The sequence below is a fragment of the Phacochoerus africanus genome, chromosome 3 (assembly GCF_016906955.1).
Source record: "Phacochoerus africanus isolate WHEZ1 chromosome 3, ROS_Pafr_v1, whole genome shotgun sequence".
Lineage (NCBI taxonomy): Eukaryota > Metazoa > Chordata > Mammalia > Artiodactyla > Suidae > Phacochoerus > Phacochoerus africanus.
In genome coordinates, this window is record NC_062546.1 from 176,088,990 (window position 1) to 176,113,397 (window position 24,408).

The 24,408-nt window shown below is 41.5% G+C and overlaps 1 protein-coding gene across 3 annotated transcripts in view; it reads right to left on the reverse strand.

Moving 5' to 3' along the window:
• Nucleotides 1-24,408, reverse strand: part of KLF7 (KLF transcription factor 7) — a 295,552-nt gene that overhangs the window by 240,819 nt on the left and 30,325 nt on the right. For 2 of the 3 annotated variants that reach the window (XM_047773340.1, XM_047773341.1), the window contains exon 4: nucleotides 8,528-8,669. The gene's annotated coding sequence lies outside the window, so the exon portion shown is untranslated. Of the gene's footprint in view, nucleotides 1-8,527; nucleotides 9,429-24,408 lie in introns of those variants that run through there. The other variant, XM_047773342.1, reaches the window with a different exon arrangement.

Sequence of the window (24,408 nt, forward strand, 5' to 3'; positions counted from 1 at the left end):
CTCTTCCCAAAGTGCAGTCAGGGGCTATGATTTCACCCCAGGAGTGGCACTTTGCCAGCAATAGTTCTCATTCCCCCAAGCCACTTCAGCCTAGTGTTGCAGAAGTTCTATTCCTAGCAGGAATGGGCTAGAGGATGAGGCTTCCTTCTCTGGTCCTGCACCAGTTGTAGCGCACTGCAAGTATAGGGGCCCCGATCACCCTTGCCCTGGCTCCACCAGAGAGGTTTCATTTGGGGAAGGACAAGGTGAGAAAACCAGGGGCTGGTACTGCTCCCCAATCAGTGCCCTCTCATAGAATTGGAGTATAACTCCTAGCTCTGGTGCAATGGCATGGAGGTCCTACCCAAGGAGTGAGGCAGACCCTAAAGATGAAGAGTTCTGAAGCTCTGCCTGAGGGGTGACTGTTTGGAACAGAGACTAGAGAACTTCATGCTTAAGGGTGTTGTTGAAAACATTGGCGACCTTAGTAGAGAGTAATTAAGAGGAGAATGATAGTTCCAGAAGACAAACAAAACAGTAGAGCAGCCAGAAGTTTAATAAAACTGAGAAAAGAGCAGCCAGGATAAACCCTCCTGGAATCAGTCAGCCCAGGGTGGAAACCTTGCTGGCATAAGGAGCTTAAACACAACCCTGAACCAAATTGTGAACAATAATGTGTCTTGACTCAGGGTGATCCGAAGTTTAAAACTGAAAAAAAAAGAAAAAAAAAAAAACACTCACCCTGGCAATCTGGCAGATTATGGGCAGACCTAAGGCTGAGCTTCTTGGGAACAATCAGTGAAAGAACTTCCAAACTGACTGAACATGGGGCAGTAAACACAAATTCCCTGAACTGTAATAGCAACCTCAAAGCCACACATACATTAAAAAATAAAGAGCAAAAATCTAACTGGCTACAGAGGGTAAGTACAACCTTTGACCAACAAGTAGCTTATACCAACTCAGACCCAGGGATGATCCTTCGGCAGCCAGGCTGAAAGACAAAAACACCGGGAAGAAATGCAAGCATAGAAAACATGGGCAGCACACTGTGAGGGAAATAGATGTCACAGTAATAGTTCAGCCAAGTCACTAAACAAATTAACAACTGACCAAACCAACCACCACCACTCCTGGGAAGCAGAGGATGGAATCAGCATCTAGAGTTGCTATAATATACCATCAAAATGTCCAGTTTCAAAAAAACAAAACTGTGAAACATGCAAAACAGTAATAATGTGCATACCTAGCACTCAGATCTTGGTTGTTAATAGCATTCTCAAAAGGAAACAGGATTTTCTTGGAGAAATGACTGATTCCAGGACAGGGGCAAAAAATCTACAAGATGAATGTGGAACCATCTTGTAATGACAGAAGATCAGGCAGTGTTTAAAAAAAAAATTAGAACCCTTCATTGATAGAGATATGCCAAAGGGATACAGGAACCAAATGAAAGAGTTCCCAATGGCTAAGGTTGGAACAATTGGAGTAAAATAAATAAATCAGTATTGGATCACAGCCCAGAGTATAAAATAAATATCCATGTGTCCACACTGATATTAAAAAAATGATCGAATAAATAAATGGGGAGAAGAGCTAAATCTCCTGGCAGGAGAATTCAAAATAATGTATGTAGATATTCCATCCTTAATGGAACCACAACTTCCTACTCCTTAAGTGCAGACTTCTCACAGTAACTTCCTTCCAAAGATTCAGTACGGAAGATGAGGGTAGGTGAGAATAACTCTATGGTGGGAAAATCTGAAAAACATTATCACAGCCAAATAATCAAGGTCACTGTCAACAATGATAAGTCATGCTAATAGTATATACCCTTTATACAATGTAATGAAAATTGCACTTGACCTCTATGGTTCTCTCCAAATCCCATAATCCCAGTTTAATCATGAGAAAAACATTAGACAAATTCCAATAGGGGAGTAAACTACACTATACTTGACAAATATTCTTCAAAACTGTCAAGATCATCAAAAATATGGAAAGTCTGAGAGCTGTCACTGCCAGAAGGAACCTAAGGAGATACAACAACCAAATGTCATGTTGTATCATGGATGGGATCATAGAAGAAAAAAAAAAGTAAGAACAAAGGAAATCTGGGATATATACCCACAAGACTCAAGAGCAGAGACTCAGACACACATTTGTACATCCATGTTCAGAGCTGCATTATTCACAACAGCCAAAAGGTAGAAACAATCCAACTGGCCATCAATGAATGAATAAACAAAATGCAGTACATACATATAATGGAATATTATTCAGTTTTATAAAGGTAGAAAATTTTGACAAATGTCACGACTTGGATGAACTTTGAAGATATGACATTAAGTGAAATAAGTCAGACACAAAAGGACAAATATTGTATGATTCCACTAATTTTAGGTAGCTAATTAGTCAAATTCATGGACATAGAAGACAGAATGATGGTTGTCAGGGGCTGAGCAGTGTGGAGGTTGAGAAGTTAGTAATTAATAGGTATAGAGTTTCAGTTACGGAAGATGAAAAGATGGATGGTGGTGATGGGTAGCCAGAAGAGAACTCAAGAGAAAGCTTTGCACATTTACTGAGTCCTGCCTTGAGCATCAACACTGGAGGAGTCAGAAAGCAAGGTCAGAGACATGAGGGAGAAAGAGTAGAAAGGAAGCAGAAAGATGACCACACCCCCTTCTCTGACTGCTAGCTGTCAGTCAAAAATAAAACAAGATATGAGATAGAAAATGACTGTGAGGCGTTCTGACTCTTAATGGTTAGGTACTGTCGCCTGAGTAACAAGAAGGAAATAGTCATGACAGAATCTGAAGACAAGAGTATTCCAGGCAGAAGGAACGTGCCTAGCTCCTTGCTAAGTCCAAGGTTAGTGCTCCAACAGTATAAAGCCTAATGCTGCAACTCAAAGGATAACACACAAAATCATTGTTAATTAAACAAAACTCTCCCAGAAGCCTTGGCGCTTTAGAAAAACATAACTTAAAGTCATCAAACACTTCACCTTTACAGGTATATACCATATACATGCCAAGATTCAGGCCACTGATGTGCCAAGTAAAAATTTTCGCTGGTCCTGACACACAATAATTTCTCTTCCAGACTGTATGTCATTGCTACTACAAAATTTCAACATGTGATTTAATATGGGAATTTTGCTAATGTCGTCGTCTTCTTTCTTTCTAGGAAAATGTTGTGGGGTTTTTCGTTTGTTTTTTGTTTTTTATTTTATGGCTGAACCCACAGCATATGGAAGTTCCTAGCCAGAGATTAAATCTGAGCCTGTGAACTATGCCACAGCTGTGGCACCACAGGATCCTTTAACCCACTGCACCTGGCTGGGGATCGAACCTACAACTCAGCAGCAAATGGAGCCGCTGCAGTCAGATTCTTAACCCACTGTGCCATAGCAGGATCTCTTAGGAAAATCGTTTAGTTAACTTTGTTCTTCAAGCGTCTTGGCAAAAGTGTGACCAGTAACATTTTTCCTGCAAGAAAGTTAATGGATTATGTCATTCTCTTTTTTGCCTTTAGAGACAAAAATCACTTGATTTGTGTCAGGAATTACTTTGCAATTGTTCTGGAAAAACTCAATTTGTTTACCAGAGAGGATGCTGGGCTTTAAGGGAATGCACACAGGAGTAATAATAGTAGTTTTTATTTTTATAATAACTAATATTTATTGAAAACTTGCTTATGTCAGGCATCATTCTAAATGCTTATATGACTTATTTAAATCAGACAACACCACTATGGGGTAGACATTTTTATTTTAATTTTGCAAGTGAGGAAAATGAGGTTTAGAAAGTTTAAACAACTGTCTGTGGTCTCATAGTTCTAGAAACGGAACTCATGCACTCTAACGCCATGTTTGCATGGCAAAACCCCGACCATCCCATGACTATACTCTGCTGCTTAGAAGGGAGTGGAGATGGAATTAAGGAGAAAGTCAAAGAAGTTAAAGGAAAACTGGGCAACATAGTGAAGGAAAGTAGAGCTTTAAGAAGAGGGATTTTAAGTTGTTGATAAGGGCGTTCCCCTTGCGGCACAGCGGAAACAAACCTGACTAGTATCCATGAGGATGCAGGTTGATTGCTGGTCCTGCTCAGTGGGTTAAGTATCTGGAGTTGCTGTGAGCTGTGGTCGCAGACACAGCTCGGATCCTGTGTTGCTGTGGCTCTGGCACAGCCTGGGAACTTCCATATGCCACCTGTGTGGACCTAAAAAAAAAGAGAAAGCTCTCAGTACTGTTAGAGTGTCAGAAATCCCCTCTCCTCACTACTGCACAGTGCATTAAACTATTGGTCTAATAACAAAATTATTGCATTCGCAGATCAACACTGGTGGGGAAACATTAACAAGACTTTTTAGGGCCATACCCACAGCATATGGAGGCTCCCAGGCTAGGGGTCTAATTGGAGCTGCAGCCGCCAGCCTACGCCACAGCCATAGCAATGCCAGATCCAAGCCGTGTCTGCCACCCATACCACAGCTCAACGGCAATGCCGGATCCTTAACCCAATGAGCAAGGCCAGGGATCAAAACCGAGTGCTCATGGTTCCCGTAGGATTCGTTTCCACTGCTCCACAATGGGAACTCCCATATGCATATTTTTTATGATGGGAAAAAATTGAGTGTATTTATGTGATGAGGACAAGAAGCCAACAGGAAAAGATGGCTGAAAGCTCCTCGTAGAGCGAAGGGTGACTGAGTAAGTCCCTTGAAGAGATGGAGTTGGAAGTGACTGTAACCCAGAACTCATGCAGAGGGGCAGCGCCTGAACAAAGGATGAGTTTGGGGGAAAAGTGGGGGGTGGCTATCACTGTTTCTTTGTGAAAGGAACAAGAAGTTGAGAAAATTCTTGCTGGATAGGATATGTATTTTCTGTGAATTAGGAGGTAATATCAGGAGCCAGGTTCTTTAGCATGACAACAGTGAAAAACCTAAGTATTTTCTTGGAGAAATAAAGCACAGGATAATGGGTGCCATGAGGACCCAGCAAGAGCTGTAAGTCCTAAATATGTAGCTGAACCAACTCACATGGTTGTATGAAACACTTACATAACAGTGAAGTTTCTGTAATAAAGTTTCCATCCACAGACACAGTGGACCACATCCCATTTCTTAAAAAAATTTAGTTATTTATTTATTTTTGTCTTTTTAGGGCCACACCCATGGCATATGGAGGTTCCTAGGCTAGGGGTAGAATCAGAGCTACAGCTGCCAGCCTATACCACAGTCACAGCAATGAAAGAGCCAAGCCCAGTCTGGGACTTACATCACAGCTCGTGGCAACACAAAATCCTTAACCCACTGAGCGAGGCCAGGGATCAAACCTGAGTTCTCATTGATACAAATAATCAGATTTGTTTCCACTGAGCCACGACAGGAACTCCCCCATTTCTTAAAAATTAATAAAAGATGACTTACAAGAACAAAGCCACAGTTTCAACTATTTAAGAATGGTGCCCAGACTTTCCCATTCAAGTTATGCATTGTCTACATCAAAGCCTAGTGCTAAAACAGGTTTAGGTCAACGTCAGACTTATCTTGCTAAAGACAGCCACATCCCCTGGCACAATTTTTAAGAATAAACCTACTACAGTTTTCAGTCTTGTCCATTTAATATCCAATTTCTCTGATAGTAACAGACATCACACAATTATGAAACTTTTTACATCTCACCTTATTGTGTTTTTTAAACGGAGAGGATACTCTTTGGTCTTTACCTAAAACATAAACCTTAAAATTGAAATATTCCATTCTTGAAACTTTTCCAGTATACTTCTAAGATTTCATCAAGTCTCTCTACTTAAGAAAGAGAGATAACTAGGTGTAGTTGAAAACTGCCTTATCATTACAGTGGTTGTATCATTAATTTTTTTTTCCATTGGGCAATGTGCTTAGCAACTTGCACATTAAGTCTTCTATTAAGACTATATTAATATCATAAATATGCAAAAAGGAAACCACTCTGAAAGTTCAAAATAATAGCAATAACCTTTTCTCACATAAAACCTTTTATCTCAAGATCTCCACGCACTATCCCAAAAAGCTTGAGTACCCTGCCCGACCACTTTGGCAAGGAGCCAATTAAAATGCCAACCTCACTTTATTCACCCACTCAAAATGCTAGGAAGTATCTCAAAGCAAACACCCAATATAATCATGATTTTAATTCTTAATGTTTCCTATGGCAGCGTTTATAATCTTTAAGAGAACAAGACCTCAAGTCTATAAGAAATCCAAGTGGCTGCTACCTTCCTGGCTTTATTCTTTAGCCAGAGCTGATGGAGTGTGAGAGGAGGGGTGGGGAGCTGTGGCAAACCCTCGATGTGACTGGAGAAATACTCCTCTCACACAGAGACACTCACGTACACTGATGCAATCATGGCTAGAAATGAATCAGGGCCCTTGAGGCAAGAGCCCATGATTAATGCTCTCTGAGGAGCCTGTGAGCCACCTGGCGAACTGGTTATATCAGGGCCATTACGGAACAAAGCACAGGTGAGCAATGAAAAAAAGGAAAAAGGAGGGGTGGATGCATTGGGTTCCAGGGTTTGGGACATGTCATCTTGAGATTATTCCTGGGTACTAACGGGCACAAGAAAGGGAAAATGCGCTTTGGCCTGAGTCATACGTGCAAACCCACTGTGAGATCTAGGGTGACTTCTTTTACTTCTCTGGACCTCAATTTCCTCATCTCTAAAAACAAGGAAATGATACAAACATCAGGGCGACTCTCTCTTCTTCCAGTACCCTATGGAGTACTCATAGTCATCATTTCCTGTTCCCTCAAGAGAAACAGTGTCGTTTAAAAAAAAAAAAAGCAAGGGGAATTGTTCTTCAAGAAAGTCTTTCAGATTCTCAAGGAAGACAAGTTCTCTGGCATGTTTCAGCCCGACTTCTTCCATTTGAAATGACAAGCCAGTGTAAACAGTAGAGAGGAAAAGCATTTCTCTCTTCATCCTCAAGTTTTGTAAATGTCTGTGAAAGGCATTTTACCAACACATATATACATATACACCTCTGTGGACAGAATTAATAAGAGTGTTTCTGACCACTGCCCGTCTCCTAGAAATGCCTAATGTGGAATATCTCTCACCACAATGGCTAATTCTGCTCAGTCACTACTTTCTGAGACATTATTCCTTAAAATGTCATTTTCCTAGAATTGCATCCCAGGGAGCCATTTATTAAAGAAGTAACAAAAATCCATAAATGTGTCAGCCTCGTTTTTCACCTTAAGGAGAAGTGAAAAAGAAAGATAGCTTTCCCCAGCCTAGGTCAAGCCAAATTTAGGGCTTTAAAATAACAATAAGACCATTTGGGGGAGGCAAGCCAAGGAAGGGCCCTGGAGAGAGGAAAGCAGGTGCTCACACCCAGGCAGTGGCTACAGGGCAAACGAGCTCCCCGGATCTCTATTCTGCTTCTGAGGAGGGGTGGGGAGAAGAGAATGGCTGTCCCAGATTTTTCATTTTAACCAATGCCCTTGGAAACCATGTTTCTTCAGTGGTGGAGGGTGTCTGAGGGCTTTGTTACTCTCTCCAGATGGAAGAACAAAAGTCCTATCAAGTAACAGGAGAGAGAGCTAAGCTGAACTGAACTACAGGTTGAATCACATTTCAGGGCTTGCTTATAACTGCTACTACTTTGGTTGCCCTCCAGACCACTGCTGCAGGAGAAACCCCCTGACACTACCCCTGACTGCTGTGCTCTGCACTCGCTTCCTGGGGTTCTTTGAAGGTTGTACAAGACAAAGCCCAGACACACCTCATCAGAAGGATGAGGTGCTGAGAAAACTTTGTAAGGTGAGAGGAAGCAGGTGTCAGAATAGAGGAGTTTTTAGACTGGGATGAGGGAGAGAGCCACAGGAGGAAAGAAGCTGGTTCTCTTTCCATAGAAATGGAAAATGTTTCATTGAAGATTAAACCCATATCAGGGCAGAATCAGATCTGCCAACTTAGTGTTACTCTGGAAGCCTACTGTTTCCCAAGTGTTTCAGCATAAGTATTTTCCACTTTCACTCAGTACAGTAACTACATGTTTAGGATTGACATTTGCACAACTAAGCAGATAAGGGGCTACAATGGTTCTCTCAAAGAACCTCCCTAATGCACTAAAAACATGATTTATAAAAACCTATTTTGTTCATAGTATCTTTCAGGAGCACAGTTATTATAAAAAGAGAACACTCCTGAACTCAGATTTTTAAAAAATAGTCAGGATATATAATTGAGTACTATTCAAAGAAATTGCACACTTAACTAGAAAATAATGACTTTATATTTAAAAAACTTCACTACTCATGAATTCAGTTTTACCTAAAATCATATCATTTGCAGGTGTACTCTTCCCACAAATGTTGACACATAAGCGACCTTGCTCATTATATATCAAATCAACAACTATTCCATACCTTTTAAAATTATACAGTCACTGTAAGAGGTATGGAGACAAGATATGCATCATAGCCCCTGTGATACGGAGTTCAATGCTATCCCCTCATAACCCAGGTACTTTCAGGTTAGAAATGGGTTACCTTTGTCTTTTAATAATCCATGTGAGCAGTAGCAGAAATTTTCCAGATGCTGACCTACAGAATCACCCACTGTTCAGGTTCATCCAAGACTGAGAGAGTTCCTGGGATGCCAGACTCTCGGTGTTCCAGGCAAACCTGGACCCTAAAGAATTGAGGGAGAAATGAAATTAGGAAATCATATTAGTGTAATAGTCACTATAATTCTGGTCACCAATTCCAATATATGGAGGTTTTTCCCACACCACTCAGTAATTCTCTCAAACCAGCTGGCATTCTAGAATTCAACTCAATTCTGACCCTATGTACCTGGAGATAGTGTTGTCTATCTATAGTGTTGTCACAGGTGAGGGGCTCCCACCCCCAACTTCAGACACCAATCTAAGTCCAAGTTGTCACCTGAGCTTCCAACTGACATGCAATCGATTGGCAGTTCCAATGACCCCCTCTTTCGGTTTGATGAATTTGCTAGAGTGGTTCACAGAACTCGGAGGAAGATTTTACTTACTTAGATTACCAGTTTATTATAAAAGGCTATAACTCAGAAACAGCCAGATGGAAGTGATGCACAGGGCAAGGTATGAGGAAAGGGTGCGGAATTCCATGGCTTCCATAACCACAACTCCTTGAATCTCCGGGCATCCTGCTCTCTGAACCCCACTCCCATCTTTTAAGTGTTTTACGGTGGCATTATTACATAGACGTGAGTAATTAAGTTGTTAGCCATTGGTGATTGAACTTAATCTCCTGCTCCTTTCCCCTCCATGGATGTGGGGAGTCAGGAGAGAGGGGCTGAAAGTTCTAACCCTCTAACCACACAGTTAATTCCACTGGCAACCAGATTTCATCCTTAGGTGTGGTTCAAAAGTCACCTCACTAATAGAACAAAGTCATCTCTAAAAGGTATGTGTGTGTGTGTGTGTGTGTGTGTGTGTGTGTGTGTGTGTATGACTGGGTCACTTTTCTATACAGAATAAATTCGCACAGCATTGTAAATCAACCTTTAATTTAAGAAAAAAAATTTTAAAGGCACCTTTATCATTCCCATTGGCTAGAAAATCTAAGGGTTTTATAAAGGAGTTCTGTTTTTACATATGTACCTCTCACACATATGCACACACATAGAGAGAGACACACACAAATACATATGCACAGATTTTTATGCTGTTAAGATGGGAAAAGCCAAATAAACATTTTTTCCTCTGTTTTTTGACAATTTAGCAAGTATAAGGAAAATAATGTGGCACTAAATTGGGACAAAAGAATTGGAGAGACAGGATCAGTAGTGGAGGAGGGTAGAAAATTCAAAGAAAGGAGATTTTTTTTTTTTTTTTTTTGGCCACAGAATTCCTGCTAAAAGCAGCTAGGAAGCCCCACCACCTGACGTAAGTGAGACCTCCTGGTAATTTCCCTGTAAAGTGCCCCCTTCCTCCACCTCGCCCCCAAGAACTTTTACCCTCAGAATCCGGAGGAAGCTGATCTAGGTAAATTCCCAAACACAGGGGGCTGTGTGGTTGATGACCTAAAACCAGATTGGGACAAATTTCCAGGCGGGTTTCCCCTTCCTGCTCTGACAGCCAGGAACGTGAGCTTCGCCAAGAAGAGGGGGAGACTGTGGCCAGGGATTCTTGCTGGTATTTTCCTTTGTCTCTCAGCTTCCTGGGTTTGACATGAAGGAATCTGAGGCTTTCTGTGGCCACTCTTGTTGTCTGGGATTCTTTCCTCAAGAGGCGTTCATGAGTTTGTCAGGACTGCCAGGAAAGAGTGTGAGTCACGGCTTCTGAGCAGACAATATTCGGCTTTAGAAATTCCCAGAGATATGACTTGTTTATAGGAAAGGAAACAGAGCTATTCTGAGCTGCCAGGGGAAGAGGAAAGCACTGCTCATTTTTTCAAATGTGTGTTGGAAAGGTCATACAAGCGGCCAGAGTGCCAGTAAGAATCTGGTATAGACACTGATGTTAGCAGTTCATTTGTCCACATGTCGGAGGATATTTTGGGGCTTGGCATTTAAACTGCAAGCCTTCTGACATCTCAGTCCTAAGCCCAGAGGCTTGAGGGGGTATGAGCCAGTGGGGTGGGGGATACAATGAGGGGGGCTGTTTGCCTGGAGGGAGAAGGGCGTATGCACCTTTAGTTGGAGAGAGAAGCATACACACAAAGGCACCATCTGGGACAACCTTCTAACTTCACATTTCTCATTTCTCGAGCAGGCCATTGATTTTTCATTCCCATTGTAGGGGAGGTAAAATTTCCTCTATGCCCCTGTGATCTCCAGCTGATATTGACCAAAGACAGATTGACAGGAGAAAAGAATACATATTTTATTTTCATGTAAATGAAGGTCCTCACAAGACCCAAAGAAGTGACAAGATATAATATACGAGGTTGAACAAAGAGCAGCAGTTGTGGAAAAGTAACTCTAACACAAGGGGTGACTAAAGGAAGATGAGCTTGTCTAACAAGGTCTGTTGGTATAGGTTTCGCTCAGCCTCAACAACCTGTCTCTGATGATAAGAATGTTCCTTTCTCCTGGTACAGGGAGGGCACCTTTTACAGGGGAATGTTATCTCCCACTTTTAGGAAGAAAAAGGAATGTCAGAGTGCCTTTCTTGCAATTGCTGTTTTTCAAGTGCCTTTCACGCAAAGTAATTAATATGCCAAAGCATCATATATTGAGGTGGCATGTTCTCGACTCCTTCACTTTATTCCACACTGCCTCTTCTAATATCTTTTCTTCAGAGTAGTAACAACTGTGATGTCAACTGTCATTACCTTAAAAAACTCTCCAAAGCCACCAACTTTAGAGAGTGTGCCCAAGGAGAGAAACTCAGGTGGCTTGCTTCAGCACTGGCCCACTTTCTTGTGTACTGAGTTTGGCTCTGATATGTACAAATTCATAAAGTCACCGTTTACACATTTGCCACTGTTAGCACAGCCAGTCAGCAGATCACAGAGACTGATTTCCAAGGAGGGAAAAAAATAATCCACTGAGTGTTCACTGATTCAACAATAATTAATCTATGTGATAATTTCATAAGACACTACATTTGATAAAATCAACACCTTTTCCTAATTACGAAAGTAATATTTAAATAGAAATAGGATGCCCTTCAAATGCGATAAAGGTGGGAGGTCCCGTCATGGCACAGTGGTTAACAAATCCAACTAGGAAGCATGAGGTTGTGGGTTCGATCCCTACCCTTGCTCAGTGGGTTAAGGATCCAGCGTTGCCATGAGCTGTGGTGTAGGCTGCAAACGCGGCTTGGATCCTGCATTGCTGTGGCTCTGGCGTAGGCCAGTGTCTATAGCTCCAATTTGACCCCTAGCCTGGGAGCCTGCATATGCCGCAGGAGCAGCCCAAGAAATGGCAAAAAAGACCAAAAAAAAAAAAGTGATAAAGGTGCTCTTGGCTTAAAATAAATAAAGATTATATTTAATGGGTAAATATTTGAAATATTCAAAATCAGAAACAAACACAAAAATTTTCTCTAGTATTACTATCACTTTATATTGTTTGGCTAAGGCAATAAGTCATGAAACAAAAATAACCAATTTTGTGAACTAAGATACTAAAGTACCTGAAAATCACATAAGCATATATCTGGAAAAACCAAGTAAGACAGCTAAAAGCTTTCTTAATTAATAAAGAGTTATAAAGTGGCTTAGAATAAAGATAAATACCTAAAAAGCAATACTACTTCTATATACTTGCCATAACCAAATAGACTATATAATGGAAAAGTCATTCCAAGAGCAACAAAAAAGACCACCAACTCAATGAGAAATGTATCAAAACTTTTAAAACCTTGATTGAGAGATACAATTTTAATAATTAATAGGAAGAGCTACATTTTCATTAGATGGAAAAATTCAACATAAAGATGTCAAGGCTTCTCAAACTTATTAAAATAATTCTATCCAAAAATACAAGACTTTTCTTGGAACTCATTAGAATTAGCATGGACTAACTACTAAGCTTGGAGCTTATCTTGTAACAAGGGCTCAAAATGCTAAATAGGAAAAATTAGCAAAATATATTCTTAGGGATCAGTCTTGTCAGATATCAGAACATGAGTGTAAAACATCAGTAATTAAAACTGTGGTTTGATATAAATCTAAAAATATAAATCCAGTGATCAAATACCTGGGACTAGATCCTGTCATACTTAGTGTCACATTTATAGATGGCTCTATCGTTTACAAAGCTTTCTATCTCATTACCTTTTATGCTTCAAAACCATGCAGTGAAACAAGTATTATTGCTGTTGTTGTTGTTGTTGTCGTTATGCCTGTTTTTACGAAGCAACTCATACTCCGAAATTGACTTGTCCAAAAATAAAATGAAGATGAATGCAGACTTGAGCTCAGATTTTCTGACCTCTCAAACCAGGCCTCTTTTTACTATATTGTTCTCCCAAAGCAATGGAGAATGGACTTTTCTTAACCTTTCTTGTCTCTTTTTAGTGATGCTAAAATTTTGAGAGAAAAAAAATTTTTAACTTCTTACTTATACCCTTGCTAAAGATAAACAAAAACCTGTAGTCCCTTGAAGAGTTCAACACTAAAAACCGAATTATAGAAAACTTGGCCAAAAAAAAGATGTGCTCCATAGAGTCATAAGCCTGAACCAGCATCTGAGATGTCCCCTCACGGAGCCCACTAAGGAAGCAGGGAGCTGCAATGCTTCTATTCTATCCTGTTTTCCAGGACCATCAACCTCCATCTACTCCAGATGAATCTCCCATGATTACAAAGATGTAAAATTTCCCAAAGTAAAGGTTAAGCTCCCCAGAAAATAACTGCTCAAAGAAAATGTAGTCAATCTATTTCCAGGGAGGAAGATGATGATGAGAGAGTGCCCAATCAGTAGCACCTATTCAAGAATGAGAAGAACCAACATAAAAACCAAAAAGGAGTAGGTAACTAATGTATAGTGCATGCCTACTATGAGTGATAACTACTTAACTCTGACACTGTAGTGAAAAACAACCATACACAATAAGCATACAATAGCTTTAAATGAATAAGCATGACTATTTCCATAAACAGGTGGCAGTCAGACTGTAATTTAACAACTCCTGCATCAGACCATTTTAAACTAGTTGGCCCTGGAGCTCCCATCTCAGCTCAGCGGAAACAAATCTGACTAGCATCCATGAAGATGCAGGTCTGATCCCTGGCCTTGCTCAGTGGGTTCAGGATTCAGCGTTGCCTTGAGCTGTGGTGTAGGTCACAGATGTGGCTCAGATCTAGAGTTGCTATGGCTGTGCAGACTAGCAGCTATAGCTCTGATTCAACCCCTTGCCTGGGAACCACCATATGCCATGAGTGCAGCCCTAAAAAAAAAATAAAAATAAAAAATGTAAAAGTTAGTCAGCCGTTTAAATTATCATAAATACCCTTCAGAAAAGACATAAGAAGCCAAAAGAGGTTACTCAACTTGACCACCTGACAGAAGAAGACCAACACAGGTGTTCTTTTCATAAGTGGGTAAAGCTAAAAGTGGAACTAAGATCTTAAGACTTGAAACCTGGAAAGTGTGTAGTCCTCTCATTGGAGAGCCTCCTATGACTTGAGGCTGTTAACTGGACTTTGTAGATGGGAAATAAGTGGAGGTAGAAGAGAATCCCATATGGGTTGAGTTGACAGAAACAAGCATTTGTTGCACTGAACCAGGATGGGATTATGTAGATGATTCACATTGTGATTTTTTCAGGATGCAGGAAGCTATGGACTTTTTCACCTCATATATCCCCTCCTCTCCCATCCCTCCTCTGAAACACAAAGACTTCTACAGAGTTGTGTAGAGAGGTGTGTGCCTGTAATGTATGTGGGAGGTGCTGGCAGATTGGTCGTTGTTTACAGAAACCAGAAAATCCCCAAAACTTAAGAGACCTAGAGTAATTTGTTTTACTTCTCTGAACCTAAGTTTCCCTTTCTGTAGAATGGAAATGTCTTTCCTCAACCTTTTTTTTTTTCCCCAGGATGTCAGAATAATAAAACAGAAAAAAACTCTGTGTAAAGTTCATTGGTACCTAAGGGAAATGTGTTATGAAATGACACAGTCTTATAGTCACCTGATATCTCATGGCTTCAGCTGGCTCCACGTCTTTGCATTTCCCTTCCAGCAGGGAACTTCACCGTCTTTACATTTAACACATCTCTCTGTTGAGGGACCAGCACTATTAAGCTGGTGCTTTGACAACCACATCGACAGGAGACCAGGAAATATGACATGTAAAGGTGAAAGGACAGTGACTAAGGGGAGCAAATGAGCTTTTAAACAAGCCTGACACCATCCAGCTAGTTTTCATATTGCCTCCTGTGAAAAATCTTGACATATTGGTACATTGCTGTGAGTTATTTCTTCATATAACTGGCTATAGTGACCTAATATTATTTGATCTTGTAAAGTGTTAGCTGGGGCTACAAACTTATTTTATTTTAAGCTCAATGACATTTCATCAGCAGTTAACACAGCATGAATAGCTAAAACTCACTTCAGTACAGTACAAGAGGCCCCCAGGATTTTGCTGCTTTATTTTTGTTTAAATAGATGGCTCTCTGACTTTCTCTACTTCTTATGGTTTCTGTTTTTATACAGCTTTTTGTGTTTTGAGTCATATTTTCAGTCCATTTTTATGTAGTATATTATTTATTTCATAAGATTAACTTATTATCTGTAATAGTGAAAACTAATTCACTTCACTTGTCCATGTTAGCTACATCTAAAAATCGAAGACACGTACTTCCTGATCACACTTATAGGGGCAGAATGAAAAAGAGAGACAGTCATTAAGGAGTCTCTGGGATGCTCCCATTCCGACAAACCTCCGCTCCGAGATCTGAGTATGGGGCTTAAATACATGTAGGGTTCATTGAATTCTCTCAATCTGAGACTAAGATCCTCATGGGTGCCTGGATCTTTTTAATGCCTTCTGGGAACTCAGAAACTATCAGTCTTCATCTCTATTCAGCTACCAGCTCTCTAGTCTTTTCTATTTAAAGCCAGAAAACTGTTCATTTTCTAGTTGTAGTTTAATTTTATTTTGTTTTAAACCCTCTTTCTTGATTCTACCCAATCAATAAGATCAGCCATACATTTAATTTGCTTCTGTCCTTGAAACAGCTGAAAAACTACCTGATTTTTCAACCAACTAATGCGTAAGTTCAGCCTGAATGGAAACTCAGCCTACTTATCACCAGCTCTTCGACAGCTTTCTCAGCTGTAATATGAGAAAACAGCCACCTAGTCATAGAGTCACTGGAAGAATTATATAACAAGAATGAACTGTATTTGGTGATTGACAATATACATTTTCTTAACAAAATGATAAAACATATGCCTCCAAAAAAGACAGTCGATTTCTTGGGTGCTCTATCCACTGCAATATTTTGCTTCTGCTTAACAGGAATACATCAATCGGGGCAATCATATTAATTAACAAGGATAAGCGTTGGCTTTTACATCTGTACTGATCAATGATTTAACCCTCCCTTTAGAAAAACTTTTTAATGGATGTAAAACACGTTACAATGTGATGAATGTTCACAAAACGAACACAGGTGTGTAACAAATGCTTGGATGAAGAAACAATATTTCCAACATTCCCCACATGCCTCTCTGTATCCCATCCCATACACAAGAAAATCCCAAACACCATAGGTTAGTTTTGCCTGTTTTATAATTTTTTAGTTTTTTTGTTTGTTTTTGGCTTTTTTTAGGGCTGCACCCGCAGCATATGGAGGTTCCCAGGCTAGGGGTCGAATAAGAGCTGTAGCTGATGGCCTACGCCAGAGCCACAGCAATGCCAGCTCCGAGCCGCGTCTGTGACCTACACCACAGCTCACGGCAACACTGGATCCGTAACCCACTGAGCGAGGCCAGGGATCAAAACTGCAACCTCATAGTTTCTAGTCTGATTCATTCCCGCTGTGCCACGATGGGAACTCCTATTTTATAATTTTTTATACATTGAATTAGACATGGAATTTTATATATGGAATTATTAGTACACACTTTACCGAAGCCTACTTAAGCTTACCATATAAAGAAGGTCTGAGCCCAGAAGAAGTTTGTCTTTTCTAGGCTGACTTGAGGAAAGAAAGCAGGAGGAAGAAGGTGAAAAGTAGAGGCACTGTGTAATTTGTCATCCAAACTGGGACAGCTTTGAGAGTGAAAGGAGGTGCTATACAAAATGATGCTGGGACAAAAGGCATAAACAGTGACTGCCCCAGCAAACCAGGACATGTGGTCACCCTGGTGAGAAGCGATGGTAGAAAGCAGCAGAGACACACTGGCAGGCAAAGCCTATTTTAAAGATCATAAGATAGAATCCAGGCAATTGCCTGAGATGTACATGAGCATGGGGGTGAGCAAGCAACTTCCCAGAGAGCTTGGTCACTGGTAAAACCCAGATCAGTAAGAATTTTCTGAGTCCCAGGTAAGTGGAAGGCACCAAAACAGCACAAAAGTAGCTCAGGTACCTTCCCTGCCCACGGTAAGCTCACAGGCTAATAGCGGCAATAAGACAAGTTCACAAATACATAAACTGCTAATGGAAACAAAGCACTATATGGGTTCCAAGAGCGAATACAAATGATACATGGATTCGAAGGAATGAGAGATCATGTCCATCGGGAGACAGGCAAAAGCATCGTGGGAGGCGTAGTCGTTAAGATGAATTTAGAGTCCAGTGGTTCTCAACCTTAACTGCACATAGGAATCACCTGGGGAGCTTTTCAAACTCCTGATTCCCAGGCAATACCCTGGATCAATCAAACTAGAATCTCTGGGAATGGGACCCAGGCATAAGCTTTTTATAAGCTCCCCCTGGCAACTGCAGTGAAGAGTCAGGTTTGAGAACCACTATTGTGGGAAGATGGGTAGGCATTAGCAGACAGGAAAGGTGGGGAAGAGAGGAAACTATGGAGAGAACAGCTGTTAGTATATTCCATCTCTGGTAGGCACAGAGAAGAAGCATCTATTGGGAATTAAATATGGAGGAAAAGCAGCAGGGCAAAAATAATTTAACCCCCTCCAGGAAAAAAAATTAATTAATTATGAAACCATTTGCTAAGGCCAATAACAGGGATGGATGGGAAAAGGATGCACTGAACATCAAGGGAACTCAGAGGGGTAATAAATCCATCATAAATCGTACAAGCCATCTGATAACTTCTGTTCCTCACATTAGCATCCCATTAAGCTGCTATTAGTGAGAGCAAGGAAACTGAATGAAACCAGCTTCCTGGGTTAGCAGAGCAGCCAGGAGAGAGTTAACAAACTGCAGTCTTTCACGGGCACCTTTAAGGACCTGAGCTCCATTTGTAAAGGACATTTAGAGGCCCCAAACCTTGACCTATCACGCTCGTGCTGCGGGAGTTTGGGGGGGAGGCTAGAATTAATCACAGTGGGGACACAATTTACCAATCAATACTAGCCAATTAGAAGGCTCCCTGCTGTGCAGAGTTCCCTTGGAATGCTAGATGACCTCTGCCCTTGACTTTTTGTGGGGGCCGATGTTTCTTTATCACAGCTACTGAAAGAATGGTACTAGGAGGCTTGCAGCTCATTTCGGATCATGCCAACATCAACAGGGCATCCTGAAGCTGGAATTTCTTAGGACTTATGTATGAGCCACCTGTACATGGAGGCTAAAGGAAGACAAGAGTGGAAATTATAATGGTAATTAATTCCCAGCCAATGTGCCACTTTTTCTGTGAACTCAGCTGTGACCTTCAAGAAGCCACTGACAACAACAAAAAGTACGAAACACAGTCTTTTTGGTGAATTCACTCTAGTGCCACTGTCCTACTCTGCTGCTTCTGCTATCTGTCAAGAGAGAAGGAGATTCTGAGCCCTGGAGCACAGCCAGAGGTGAACGGATTTTTATCACATCAGTTTTGCCAAAGGCCTGTCATAGAACCACCTAGTGGAAAAAATCCTAGTAGATACCATTGAGTCTTATGATCTGATCAGAGCCTCAAGACAGAGCTTGAGCATGGGCCTCAGGACCTCCTGTCCTCCCTGGACTTCTGTGATGGCTGTTTCTCATTACTGTTTACAGAGTTGGGCCCATGTTTTCCCGTCAGTTTTCTGAGATCTTTGCCACAGAGGTCATATGCCCTAGGACACAAAAGTTTAGGGGAAGAAAAAAAGAATTCTGGAACGTGTTCTGAAGCTTATCACTTACTTTTCTGTCATTCACTTTTTAATTTTTATTTTAAGGAGAACAATCTTATTATTGACAGCTTCTCCTAGAGACTCTAGGACTTGAGGCCAGTGACCGCAGTCTCCCAATTTGTTTCATCGCCGCCTAAAGGACAGCAGACATAGTTTCTTCAGATGCCGCCAGCTGGAGGAAAACGTCTCAGCTCCTCCCAAGTAACCCTCTGTCCCCTGGCCTAGAAAATCATCGTTTTAAAATGAAAAATAAAAGTTTTGAGTGGACTTTAGTAAGTACAAGGCCTAGAGCAAACCATACTGTGATTCCTCTCTCCTGCCCTTACCCTAATCCATAGATCTTTTTATTTAAGTCAAACTTGATATAAATGACTATCAAAAATATCCCTGAAGGGGGAAAAAAAAAACAAAAAAACAAGCTTTTGAGTGGATATGTTAGGGACAGCCTCATAGATTTTGCCTTGGAAATGTAGAAGGAGAAGGAAAGTTTCATGAGCTGATGACATATATATATATATTAGACCCAAGAATATTGAAATATCTAATTGCACCACCTAACAGGTGCCACCTAACAGCTCCTCCCCAAACATGCCATAGTCACTCCATGTCACCCAACCCGAGGGACAACTTTGCCCACATTTTTTACCTCTATAAAAGGGTACACTGTCCCCTTCCTAACTCTTCTAGAAGCTTGGCAAACTTCTGCTGTGTTAGTCTTGCCAAAAACATTTAGCTGGAATAGTATGAGAGAAAAATCCGGTAAGTCCAAATCAAGGGACATAGACGTTTGTGTGAGTGCAAGCACAAAACTGGAAAAATGTTAAAACAATCATTGGGCCTAGTAAATATTTTCAGAACATATTACTTTTAAATTTTTCTGTAGATTTAACATTTTTTCAGAACACCTTAATGTGTACCTCTTACTGGCATAGTGTTCAGTCTGCTGCATGTAGCAGTCCATGAATTAACTATGGTTGTCAGAAAAAGTTTTCATACTAATACATGGCCGAGGAAATGAAACTGATTATTAAACCAATTTTTAACAAAATTGGAGGGTCTTTACAAAAAGCTAAATTCTCTTTATCAGGAAACAGTCCCTCAAAGGAAAATAATACCACGTCTAAGGGACCAACTTCCTCATGAAAAGAATTTAGAGAAATTCTTCCTTCCATGATAACAAACCCTGTTTAAATTACCTCATCAAAAGATGATGTTCTCAATTAACTAACTCAAAGCACTCAGATGACACAATGGCAAATTTTCAGGAAAAACCCACTGCTCTAGATATGGAGAATTTCAGAGGTAATTTTACTAAATATATTAACTGATAAATAGGTCTCCTGCAATATGAATATCACAAAAAATGGATAATCACTTTTTGTCTAAGAAATATTAGACTAAATTATATTTTCTATCTAAATCAATTTCTTGATTTAAGATAGCCAGCTACAAATATTTATTTGTATAGATATACACACACATATGTGGCATGATACATGGCATATTTCTAAGTGCAATTTATTAGATTTATTTACCACATTGTTTACTAGTTCTGTATCCAAAGAAAAGACATTAATCAACTTACAATTTTGTAGAGAGGTATATATGAAGGGATCAACAAAAATAATAAACAAGCTTGATAAATTTTCATATTCTAATGCAAATTTATCTAGACAGTTACATATGTCTGTTTATTTACATATTTATATTATTTATCCTACATTTTGTTACACATTTATATTTATTTTAGTTTTTTGTTTTGGGGGGTGGCAGGGGTGGGTGTTGGCCACCGTCACAACATATGGAAGTTCCTTGGCCAGGGATCAAACCCACACCACAAGCAGCAGCTGGAGCCACTGCAGTAACAACACTGGATCTCTAGCCCACTGCACCAAAAAGGCACCCCCATGTGAGTTATTTTTACATAAAATTGCCCTAAAAGCCCATATCTTAAAAGAGCATTAGAAAGTATGAGAAAGAAAAGATAAACAAAGGGAAAGACAATCACAAATTGTGTATCTATAAAAGGAAAATACTCAGGACATTGTGCATTTCCAATGTGATTAACAAGGCTAATAATCTGCATTCAGAAGCATGTAGACCATGGAGCACAGGCTACTTATGGCTCTCAGTCTGATGATCAGAATAATAATCATGAGTTACTTTCCCTAAATGCTTACCAACTGCCAGTTACTACATTAAGCACTTTACATGTATTAGTGTCTTGTTTAACCCTCATTTTATAGAGGAAGCGCCAGACTCAGAGAAGTTGAGTGATCTGACCAAGGTCACACTTTTCCTAAGTGGTTAAGCTGAGATTCAAATCCAAAGGTCTAACTTCAGACCCCACACCCATACCCACTTCAGGCACTGCCTCAAAGTCTTTTTTTTATCCTTTTTAGGGCCACACCCTTGGCATATGGAGGTTCCCAGGCTAGGGGGTCAAATCAGAGCTGAAGCTGCCAGCCTACGCCACAGCCACAGCAACAGCAAAGCCAGATCGGATCTGTGTCTGCGACCTACACCACAGCTCAAGGCACCACTGGATCCTTAACCCACTGAGCAAGGGCAGGGATCGAACTAGCATTCTCACGCATACTAGTCGGATTCGCTACTGCTGAGCCATGACAGGAACTCCTCAAAGTCTGTCTTACAAGTGGTAATGAGTGGCCCAGGATGAGAAAATAAATGAGGACACTCGCACAAATCATTACACTTACACACACACACACACACACACGGCAAAAATCGTATAGGTGTTGTTTCCCATTTGTTTTCCAGACCAAATTTTCAAATATAAGACAGACACCGCACAGTACTACCTGCAGGTGGGCTGCATTGCTTGGGGAGTTAGCCATGGGACCCGGGCCAGCCACCCGCCCCTGCTTTGCAGGACTCTAACCCCCCAGCTCTGAGTGAGCCAGCAGCCCTCGTCCTGTCACCGGCAAAGCCCATGAACAATTCCCAGGAATTAAAAATAGAATCTGGGGAGTTCCCGTCGTGGCGCAGTGGTTAACGAATCCGACTAGGAACCATGAGGTTGAGAGTTCGGTCCCTGCGCTTGCTCAGTGGGTTAAGGATCCGGTGTTGCCGTGAGCTGTGGTGTAGGTTGCAGACGCGGCTCGGATCCCGCGTTGCTGGGGCTCTGGCGTAGGCCGGTGGCTACAGCTCCGATTCAACCCCTAGCCTGGGAACCTCCATATGCCGCGGGAGCGGCCCAAGAAATAGCAACAACAACAACAACAAAAAGACAAAAAAAAATAGAATCTGGGTAATAAAATAAAGTCTAACCTTTTTTCCTCTGCGCTTGGAAGAATTCCACTTGCTCACAGGGAGCCATGTGCAGAGGCCTCACACCCAGCCACTCAGCCCAGAGTTCCCACAGCAAAACGGCTGCGCCCACACCTCAGCTCCCCAGAATGCTTGCCAGGCACCGCAACTCAAGATGGCGGCGGTGGTGGGCGCGGGCGGAGATGCGGAGCCGGCTCGCTTGGAGAGCTGAGCAAGGCGCCTGCGCCGCACCCACCGGAGCTCCGCCCCCTCCCCTCCCCGCTGATGAGATTCCTATGAAGAAGCCCTACCCGTGGCCTGTTGAGAGCACATGCGGTAGAGTGCAAACTCGCACCTGTCCATTCTCTGATCCGATAATAATATTTTCCTTTGCTTCTGAACTGAGCTCGGTCTGGTTCTGCTGGCCCCAGAGACACCAGCTGGAGGACACTTGCTAGGAACCAGTCTGGAGAATTGATGACAATCCCCCACCCTCCCTACCTGCTGTGAGCTTGACCATGAGCAAGGCCTTCACCCCCAAGTATGGTAAGGCCCCTGGTAACAGGGAAAAGGATCAGCTTGGAGCCTAAACAGGAAAGAACCTTTCTTTTCCACAGACCAGTAGTGTAGCTAAAGATGTTGGTCTTCTCTGACCTGAGGACTAAAGAAGAATGAAGAAAACACTAGGTACTATGCTTGGCACATGGAAAACATGAGCAAATGGCTATTGTTGTAATCCTCATGTTCTTTATAACAGTTTAGTCTTTAAAAATTCTATGTAGGGGAGTTCCCATTGTCATTTAGTGGGTTAAAAACCCTACTAGTAACCATGAGGATGCAGGTTCAGTCTGGCCTCGCTCAGTGGATTAAAGGATCCCGCATTTCCACAAGCTGCAGCACAGGTCACAGATGCAGCTCAGATCTGGCATTGCTGTGTGGCATAAGATGGTAGCTATGGCTCTGACTTGACCCCTAGCCTGGGAACCTCCATATGCTGTGGATGCAGCCCTAAAAAGACAAAAAAAAAAAAAAAATTCTGATTTGGGAGTTGTCACCATGGCTCAGCAGTAACAAATCTGACTAGTATCCATAAGGATACTGGTTCCATCCCTGAGCTGTGTTGGAGGTCACAGACACGTTGCTTGGATATCGGGTTGCTGTGGCTATGGGATAGGCTGGCAGCTACAGCTCCGATTCGACCCCTACCCTGGGAACCTCCATATGCCATGGATATGGTCCTAAAATGACAAATAAATAAATTTTAAAAACTCTACTGCCAGGGAGAGGAGAAGGTTACCACTAATACAGTCTGAGAGTGGCAGACAGATGGAGCCCCAGGGACCTACATTTTACTGGGGGAAACCCCAATTCTTTCACCCTTTAAAGTAGTGGCATATAGTAGAAAGGTGAAATCATTCACTGGATTAGAACATGTGACTTGTATTAGCGAGGTCTTTTTTTTTTGTCTTTTTGTCTTTTAGGGCTGCACCCCAGGCATATGGAGATTCCCAGGTTGAATGGGAGCTGTAGCCACCAGCCTACACCAGAGCCACAGCAACTCAGGATCGGAGCCACTTTTGTGACCTACACCACAGCCCATAGCCACGCCAGATCCTTAACCCACTGAGCGAGACCAGGGATCAAACCCACATCCTCAAGGATGCTAGTCGGGTTCATTAACTGCTGAGCCATGACGGGAACTCCAGTGGGATCTTTGCTATCATAGCCTACACTATATCAGGCTGGGTGCAAGTCATTATTTCACAATTTTACTTTTAACCTGTAACTCAGGTACTAAGTTTCCTCAAGCTACATAGTCCCCTTCAACTATAACATCATCAGTTTGACATTGTAAGTTGAAACCAGCAGAATGTATCTCAGGATTTTGTAAAGCGTAGGTTCTTCTGTTTTGGCGCAGAAAGAATTCAACAAGAGGCAGAGTGACAGGTAAGGAAAAAATTTATTAGTATAGGGTGCTTAAGAGAAATATGAGGGAGGACCACGCCCTGAGAACTTAATGTGCTGTGGTTTTGTAATCAAAGGAAAAGTGGGGAGGGGGAGAAAACCACCTTCTTCCTCATTCCTGAGTAGATGTTGTCATCATCAGGTTCTCCCCTATGGCCAGCAGAAGAGTTTTCTTGTCCCTACATGGCCAAACTGGGACTGTCATGATGCAATGGATATGAACAAAAAGTAATATATACTAAAATATGGTGAATCATCTCAGGTTTTAGTATAATGTCACCTTTTCCTATATTTTTGTTTTTAGTGTGTGCAGAGAAATATGTCCTAGGAATTAATAGCCTAATAACCACACTGGGCAGGATGCAGGGCTCATTCCACCATTGTTTTATTGTTTTGGGGACACGTCTCATGCTTCTGTTGCATGGTTTTGTTGCTAAGCAAGCCTGCTTGGTTTTGTTGT